The following is a 9,979-nucleotide window of genomic DNA, read 5'->3' on the forward strand; positions in this document are numbered from 1 at the left end:
TCAAGAATATCAGTATTTCTTGAGAGAGTTTGTAACAGTTTTTATCAAAAATATAAAGAACTGTTATATTTTTATACTTGTTTGAAATGTTTATACAATTATATCCAACCCCCCTTAAACAATTGTATCTTTACTGAGCAACAATTAGTATCAGATCACACTGATAAATTTACAATCAGAAGCGGTCTAAACATGTCTCTGAACAAGTATAAAAGTATTAAAATTCTCATTCTGAAAAAGGCTGAATATCCTACATGGAAGGTGAAGATGCTCATGCACCTAGAGGCTACAGATCCATACTATCTCGATATAATCAATGATGGAACCTACATGCCAACAAAACTGGTGCCTGTAACTCCTACTGTTGCTAAACACTATCAGTTGAAGGAGAGGAGTGAGTGGACACCAGGAGAGAAAGTAGTTGTGCTGAAATATGCAAAGGTAAGAAACTTTTTGCATAACAGTCTTGATTCTATGATGTCAAACAGGGTTATAGCCTACAAGACTGCCAAAGAGATATGGAATGCTCTTGAAACTCAATGTCAAGGAACCGTGGCCATCAAGAAGAAGAGAAGGGTTGTTCTGATTCAAGAATATGAACACTTTGAGGCCAAGCCTGATGAAAGTCTCACCGATATCTATGACAGATTTCTCACCCTGCTCAACAATCTGTCCTTGGTGGGAAATGTGCATGATCGAGAGGATTCTATCACTAAGTTTCTGAGAGCCTTGAATGAGGAATGGGAGACTCAGACTTCAATCATATGACATCAGTATAATTTGGAAAAAATCACTCTGGATGAAGTCTATGGCATGCTGAGAACTCATGACTTGGAAGTCCAATAAAGGAAGGAGAGTAAAAGTAGCAAAGGAAAATCAGTTGCTTTGAAAGTGAATGATAAAGCTTCAAAAGAAAGGTCTGTAGAAGTTGCAAGGAAAAAGAACAATCTTCCAGAATCAGATACTGATGATTCATCATCAAATCCTGATGATGATACTGATTCTAAAACTGATGAGAATGTGACAGATTCTGATGTCATGCAAATGGCTGCATTGCTGGTTAAGGGCTTTAAGAGGATGCAATTCAGGAAGTCTCAGAAGAATAGAAGCTTCAGGAAGAAGTTCACTAGAGGAGAAAGGAAGTCAACTGGAAGAAGAGATGGAAAGGACTCTAAAGCTGGAAAAGTAGACAGGTCGAAAATTAAGTGCTACAACTATAATGAACCTGGTCATTTTGCTACAGAGTGCAAGAATACAAAGCATGACAAAGGGAAGAACAAAGCCCTGATTACATCAAGCAAGAATTGGATGGACTCCTCTGATTCTGAAAATGAAGATACATATTATGCACTGATGGCTAGCTTTGATGATCCTGCTTCCTCTGATTCTAAGGTATCAAGTCTCTTCTTCTCTTTTGATACTGAAGATATATCTGAACTGAAATATATTCTTAAGTTTCTCCATGGAAATTTTAAAAATAAGATTCTAGAGAACAACAGACTGTTAACTGAAAATGAAATTTTAAAATCTAGGAATGATCAGTTGGAGTCTGACTTAGTAAATTAGATTGAGATTCAAGAAGAATGTGAGAAAGCTAAACATACAACTAAGGTACTAGAAGCTAAGTACAGTACGTTTGAAAATGAATTAGAAAATGAGAGGAAAACTCTAAATACCTGGACTATTTCAGGCAAAAAGTTTCATGAGATGATCTCTAAGAAAAACTGGAAAGAATGTCTTGGTTATGTGGATGGAATTAAGGATGTTGACACCGAGAATAAGACTACCCTTAAAACTCCTGTTAAGTTTATCTCTTCAGAAGCTGATGAACCCAAATCCATCTATGAAAAGGGTACAACATCAGCATCCCAAGAAAAATCAGTAAGTGATAAATCTCAAAGAAAGGAAAACAAGGAAACCATTAAGACTGTTAAGAAAGAAAAGAACATAGGACTTTTGTCTAAAAGTCAATTGAAAAAGAAATTATCTGAGGTTACTGACAAACCTCAAGTAAAAAGTCCTAAAAGGAATAGGAATGGTAAGCAAGGTATTTCTAAGGATTCTAATTATAAGTTTATTCCCAATACTCATAGAAAAACTTGTTTTAACTGTGTTAATACTAATCATCCTGCTATTGATTGCAGGAGGAGTAAAAAAATGAAAACTGTTATTCCTGAGTCTGATGTTAGGGGTAGATCAGTATTTATAAACCACAAAATCTTTGTTTTTATTGTGGTAGTAGTTGGCATTCAATTTATTCTTGTAGTTCCTATCACAAGCTATATCACAACTATTATGAACTTTTGCCTAAATTTAATAAAGTTGCTTGTGTGCTCAATTCTTCAAGTTCTACTAAATCTGCTTCTGACAAGACAAATCCTGACAAAGGAAAAACTGTCAGAAGTATTCTTGACTCATAAAGGCTTAAGTTGTCCAAAAAGAGGGCCCAACAAGTGTGGGTCCATAAAAATCCCTCTAATTAATTATTCCTCTGACTGCAGGGTAACAAGAAAAATACTCTTGTCTTGAATAGTGGATGTTCAGGACACATGACTGGAAATAAATCCCTACTGTCAGAATTTGAGAAGAAGGATGGCCCAGATGTATCGTATAAAGATGGAAATATAGGACACACTCTGGGATATGGCAACTTGATAATTGTACAGGTAGCAATAGAGAATGTAGCTTTGGTGGATGGATTGAAGCACAATCTTCTCAGCATCAGTCAAATCACTGACAGAGGTTATCATGTGGTATTCTATGACTCACACTGTGAAGTTGTTCATAACAAGTCAAAGACAATTGTCTTGATAGGATACAGACATGGAAATATATATGAAGCAAGGCTGCATGAAATTCTTGAGAAAGAAGCTACTTGCCTTATCTCAAAGGCGTCAGTAGATGAGAGCTAGAACTGGCACAAGAAGCTCTCACATCTCAACTTCAATTTAATCAATGAACTTTCCAAGAAGGAGCTAGTAAGAGGATTACCAAATATGCTATACTCGTCTGATGTTCTTTGTGATGTTTGCCAAAAGTCCAAACAAAGAAGAGTATCTTTCAAAAGTAAAACATAATTCTCTATTTCTGAGCCATATCATATGTTACACTTGGATCTCTTTGGACCAGTGAACATAATGTCCATCAACAAGAAAAGGTACACACTTATAATTGTTGATAATTTCACTAGATATACTTGGGTTTATTTTCTACACAGGAAGGATGAAACTCCAGATATTCTTCTTGATCACACGAGGCAAATTGAAAATGGATCCACCCACAAAGTGAAAATTTTGAGAAGTGATAATGACACTGAGTTCAAGAACTTAAAAATGGATGAAGTCTACAAGTACAAAGGCATACAACAACAATTCTCAGCTCTTGGTACACCTCAACAATATGGTATTGTTGAGAGGAAGAATAGAACCTTGATTGAAGCTGGCAGGACTCTGCTGGAAGAAGCAAAACTACCCACTTACTTCTGGGATGAAGCAGTAAACACAACTTATTATACTCAGAATATCACACTGATAAATAGACATGGTGTTATTCCTTATCAGATGCTGAAAGAAAAGAAGCCCATCCTCAAACATTTTCATGTATTTGGATGTAAGTGCTTTGTTTTGAGAACTCATACTGATCAGCTAGGAAAGTTTGAATCAAATGCTGATGAAGGAATCTTTGTTCGATACTCACCATCAAGAGCATACAGAGTTTTCAATCTGAGAACAAATATTGTAGTTATCTCCATAAATGTATCTTTTGATGATAAGAAGATTCCTGGTTTTGAAGAAGATTCTCATGAAAGTCTAATCTTTGCAAATGAAAATACATTGTTGGAATGTGGATCAAACTCTAATGAACTGTCAAATCCTGATGATTCAAATCCTAATACTCCTTCAGATTCTGAAGATGATCATTGTTCTAATGAACCTGCACATGTTGAGGGGGAGCAACAACAAGGTTTAGCTGATGACTCTAACACTGAAGAATCAATTCAAGGCTCTTCTCATTTGGGTCATTCAGAATCCAATGCTGATTCAATATCAGATGGACATGATTCAAGTCCTAGAACTTCATCAAGAGATAACAACACAGATTCAGGGGGAGCCTCAAATGCATTTGATGAGGCATACAATTCAGGGGGGGCATCTAGCTCCAGAAGGACACTTCCTAGTGCCAAAAAATGGACTAAAGATCATACTCCTGATCTGATCATTGGAAATCCTGATGAAGGTGTAAAGACAAGGAGTGCAACTCAAAATGAATGTTTATATCACAATCTACATTCAAAAGAAGAGTCAAAGAAAGTAGAAGATGTACTCAAGGATGCAGATTGGGTCATGGCTATGCAATAAGAGTTGAATGAGTTTGAAAGAAATAAAGTGTGGAAGCTGGTGCCTAGACCTAAAAATAGGTCAACTGTAGGCACAAAGTGGGTCTTCAGAAACAAGACTGATTCTGATGGAACAAATATCAGAATTAAAGCAAGATTGGTGGCTAAAGGATATTCTCAATAGGAAGGTATTGACTATGATGAAACATTTGCTCCTATTGCTAGGCTGGAAGCAATCAGAATTTTCTTGGCATTTGTTGCACACAAGAAATTCAAAGTCTTTCATATGGATGTCAAGAGTGCATTTCTCAATGGAGAACTTGAAGAGGAAGTCTATATTGAACAGCCACCAAGTTTTGTGGATCCTAAACATCCTGATTATATTTTTAGACTTGACAAAGAATTCTATAGAATAAAGCAAGCACCTAGGGCATGGTATGAGACTCTTGCTCAGTTTCTACTAGAAAGCGGATTCATTAGAGGTACCAAATACTGATGACAGGTCAGCTTATTTTAATTTAGAATATTATTTATGAATTGTTTAATGCTAAAAAAGTTATTATCTTCTTAATTATTGTTTAAAAGTGGATAAACTATTGAACAAAGTCACACAGTGATTTACTACAAGAGCAGTGCGTTTTTTGTTGCTGATTCCGCACATTACTCCACTTTCCACTCCAATTTTTCAGTAATTATCCTCTATCAGAAGTCTAATTCACCAAGCTTCCTTCTCCAAGTGTGTTACATACAACTAGGCTTTGCCAACTTATATTTGCACAAGAATCTCTGTGACACATATTATCATACACACAGCCTCACTATTCACATCTAACGAACATCTTTCCTCAACACCTACAAACATCATGTCATCTTTTGAGCTTTCACCCCTCTTCAGTCAAACCACTATTATTCATGGCAACACTTTTTGAACCAACAACTACTTGGCTCCACTTACACATCAGCAGTTTCCTCAATCTTTTCATGATATACAGGATTTTTTACTCCAATGTTCAATTGGATATGCTCTCAAAAATCCTACTAAGGTATCATACAGGGATGTAATACAGGTATGGGATACATCTCTAATTAATGCAACAAATACTGGTTTCTCTTTTGAATTTAAGGGACACATGTATGAGGTTGATGCTGATGTTCTTGTTCAAGCATTAAGAATGCCTGCCTATGATGGTGCTCCTGACAATTATACAACTGAGAAGCTGTTTGATATGCTTAGAACTCTGAACTACAAAGGTGACATCACAACAATTGGGAAGTTGACAAGAACAAAGTTAAAGAAAGAATGAAATATCTTCTTTGATTGCATCAGCAGATGTTTCTTGAATAAGACAACAAATTTTGATGCTATTCCCTCCACTTTTCTGAAAATTAGGTATTCTCTTCTCCATTCTGGTAATCTGGACTATGGTAACACAATTCTTGAATTCATAATTGCTAGGTGAACAGATGCATCAGGTGTAATAGGGTATACTAGATTTCTTCAACTGATTTTTAATTTTCTATGCCCTAATGTTGAATTTGATAATGATGAATTGCTTCCTGTATTTCAAATTTCTGAGAAGGCTATTACAGATCATATCAAAAGAGATGAAAAGAATAAGTTTTCAGGACTTCCCTTCCTGCCTCAGGAGGTCAGGCAATTTCTATTGAAAAATAGACCTACTTCTTCACAAGTGCCTGCAAATCCTAATGCTGGCATCTCTGTTACATTTCCTGATATTGTGGAACAAGACACTACTCATCTTATTTCTAACCCAAGAAATTCCTTCTACCAAACAGAACTCCAATCCAGCTCCTAAGTTAGCCTCCTCTGATGTCTTCCAAAAGACATCAATTATACTAAAGAAAAGGCTGGTTAAGAATTATGTTCAATCTAAACAGAGAGCTCAACATGCCTCACTGAGTGAGAGTGAGAAGAAAGAAGAGTGCTTTACAGTTCGAAAAAGAAGGCTGATCATGCAAGATGATTCTAACTCTGATGATCAGATGCCCATTGGGCCAAGGATGATGACAAAGAAATCAACAGTTGCAATTCCTGATGACTATGTTGACATAACTGGAACTAAGGAGCCAACTATTGATGCTAGTGCTCTGATCAAAAAGGTTCCAATGAACAAAGAAACTGCTGAGCCCAAGAACACTGCTAAGAGTATGCAGAAAAAAAAGCTGAAGATGTGGTTAGGTACATTAGAAAGAAGAAAAAGACTCAGTCCTCTACTATGGATGTCAGTCCACAAGAACCTAAGTCTCAAAGGGACTTAGCAACTGAGGAACATCCAGTCCCACAAGAACCATCTTCTCAAAGAGAAGATGTAGACAAAGAGGCTGCACAAATTATAGTTGATTTTGCTCAAGGTGATCTTCTTGTTGATTCTGAATAACTGCTGCAAGAAAAGAAGTCTTATCAGGATGTATTGCCAAAGGTGGATGCAGTTATTAATGATCTTATATTCGAGGAGAGTACACAAGTGAAGGGTTTTTAGCACATAAACGCAACGAAAACGTAAATTTAAATCTTAAAAAAAAATGAAACCCTCCGCAGGATCCATGTGAAAAATAATATTTAATTCGTAGTTCAGTATGTTTACCTTAAGAAGCTTTACGTTAATGGAAAGATGGAGGTCTTTAATAGCGATCCAAGAACGATGAACGGAAATCCCTAGCAGCTGCTCCTCAAGTGTGAAGCACTCTATCGGTATCCACCAAGAGTACAATGTGATGGAGGAGGAAGAGGTTGAGAGAATTAGTTGCCTCCCTCTTGTTCTAATTTAGAATTAGGGTTAATTATTTGGGTTGAGGCAAATAGAGTTTATAATAGTATATTTATAGGCAAAATTTTCAGCTGAAAATTTTACATAAAATATTATTATTATTAACCCTTTAATTGATTATTCTTATCAACCAATTAACTAATAATTAAAACACCTTTTAATCATTAATCCATTTTCTAAGCACTTTAAAAAAATAATTCTCTCACTTGATTTAATTTCCAAAATTAAATTCTTATTTAATAATATTAAGAATTAATTAAATCTCATTTAATCAATTATTAAATCTGCTAATTAATTATTTATTTCATAAATAAATAATTACCATCCATTATTAATTAATTCCTCCACCATTAAATCATTCTCTTTTATGGTGTGACCCTGTAGGTTCAATATTAAGCCGGTAGTAGAAATAAATAATAATAAAACTATTTTATCATTATTTATATAAATTCTCTAATTCATTAAATATGATTAATTAATAAATTAATCATATTTATTCTACATCGTGAGGGATACTTCTCAGCATATCGCGACTATCCGGATAATACGAATTTACTGCTTAGAGTACCAAGAACCTATTCAGTGAGTAGTTACCGTACAATCAATTCCTTCTACCCTGCAATGTCACGATTAAATACAAGGCATGGAACTTGTGTCAAGCCTATCTTATTTAATCATTTGCTTTCCCATTCACTATGCTTAGTTCTATTTAATGTAAATTAGAAACTCCTTTCTAATTTCATTTACTCTGGCCAGAGATTCCTGAACTAGCATAAGTGGATCAGTATTGAACATTCTCTTCCTTCACTAGAAGGGGTAGATCCTTTATTGATCATACACTATCTTCGAGTACAAATTCCTATACCCAGTAGAGCCCTTATAATTGTCCCTGGAGACTAAGAACTAAACCAAAGCATAGTTCAGTGTACACAAGATGACTATGATGACCTCAAGTCTAAGGATACTTGTACAACTATCACTATGTGAACAACTGCTGACACGTGAGTGAACTCCATCAGTTGTTCAGCTGTGTGAGTCATGTTCAGTGAACTTATTCTATAATAAGCACCTGCATATTAGCTATAGTGTCACCACACAAATGTCTATGAGAACATACATCCTTCATAATGAAGCAAGCATAGTATGTACCGATCTTTGCGGATTACTAATTACCAGTTAGTATTCCTACGACCAGGAAATATTTAAGTTTAGAGTTATCATCTTTTAGGTCTCATTATTATGATCTCATTATAATCCATAAAAAGCTTTACTCTAAACTATGGTATATCTTATTTAAACACTTAAATAGATAAAGCCCGCAATAAAACCAAAACAAGCCTTTTATTGATATCAATGAAATCAAAACAGATTACATAAAAGTTATTCCTAAATCATCATACATGATTGGACTTAGGACATATCTCTTTCAATCTCCCACTTGTACTAAAGCCAATCACTCTGGTATCTAATACCCATCTTGTCTTTATGACGATCAAAGTGGCTTTGAGAAAGTGGCTTTGTGAGTGGGTTTGCTACGTTGTTATGTGTGTCAACTCTCTTGACGTCTCCTCTTTCAATACAATACAAGAAATGTTACCGCGCTCCCACTAACCTTTTTATAGACACATGGTTCATCTATGTTCTTGATAAAACCAAACTCTTTGATTGTCTCATCAAAACGGATGTTCCATCTACGTGAAGCTTGCTTTAAACCATATATGGTTCACAGCAGCTTACACACTAGGTGTCCATTTCCCTTGGAAAGAAAACCCTCTGGCTGTGTCATATACACTTCCTCTTCAAGCTTCCCATTGAGGAAGGCCGTTTTCACATCCATTTTCCAGATCTCACGGTCGTAGTAAGCAGCAATCGCAAGGAAAATCCGAATTGATTTTAACAGGGCTATAGGCAAAAAAGTATCATCAAAGTCAATCCCTTGCCTTTGTCTGAATCCTTTTGCCACGAGCCTGGCCTTATAGGTCTCCAGCTGCCCATCTGCTCCAATCTTTCTTTTGTATACCCACTTGTACCCAATAGGCTTAACACCTTCAGGCGCCTCAACCAGAGTCCATACTTGGTTGGTATACATAGATTCCATTTCAGATTTCATCGCACTATACCATTTCTCTGAGTCAACACTACTCATAGCCTCATTATAGGTCACAGGGTCGTCGTCATCAATGATTGACAACTCATTGTCATTCTCAATGACAAGGCCAGAATACCTCTCAGGTTGGCAAGACACTCTCCCTGACCTACGAATGGGTTGTTCCACAGAAGGTTGTTCAGTCTGAACAGGTGTTTCCACTTGATCCGTAGTAGTTTGTGCTTCTTGAACTTCATCAAGTTCAATTTTGCTCCCACTGTTTCCTTCAAGGATAAACTACTTTTCCAAGAAGGTAGCATGTCTGGAGACAAACACCCGATGATCGGTGTAAAAGTAATACCCTAAAGTCTCTTTAGGATATCCCACAAAATTACATTTTACAGATCGAGATTCCAGCTTATCTGGGTCAACTTTCTTGACATAAGCTGGACATCCCCAAATCTTAACGTGTTTAAGACTCGGTTTCCTTTCTTTCCATATCTCATATGGAGTTTGAGGAACAGATTTGGAAGGCACCTTATTCAGTAAATATGCTGAGGTTTCCAATGCATAACCCCACAGGAATACTGGAAGATTCGCATAGTTCATCATGGACCGAACCATGTCTAACAAAGTTCGATTTCTCCTTTCAGATACCCCATTCAACTGTGGAGTATATGGAGGAGTCCACTGGGAGACTATACTATTTTCTTTGAGTAAGCTAGAAACTCTCCATTCAAGTATTCACCACCTCGATCTGATCGAAGA

The sequence above is a fragment of the Apium graveolens genome, chromosome 10 (assembly GCF_009905375.1).
Source record: "Apium graveolens cultivar Ventura chromosome 10, ASM990537v1, whole genome shotgun sequence".
NCBI lineage: Eukaryota > Viridiplantae > Streptophyta > Magnoliopsida > Apiales > Apiaceae > Apium > Apium graveolens.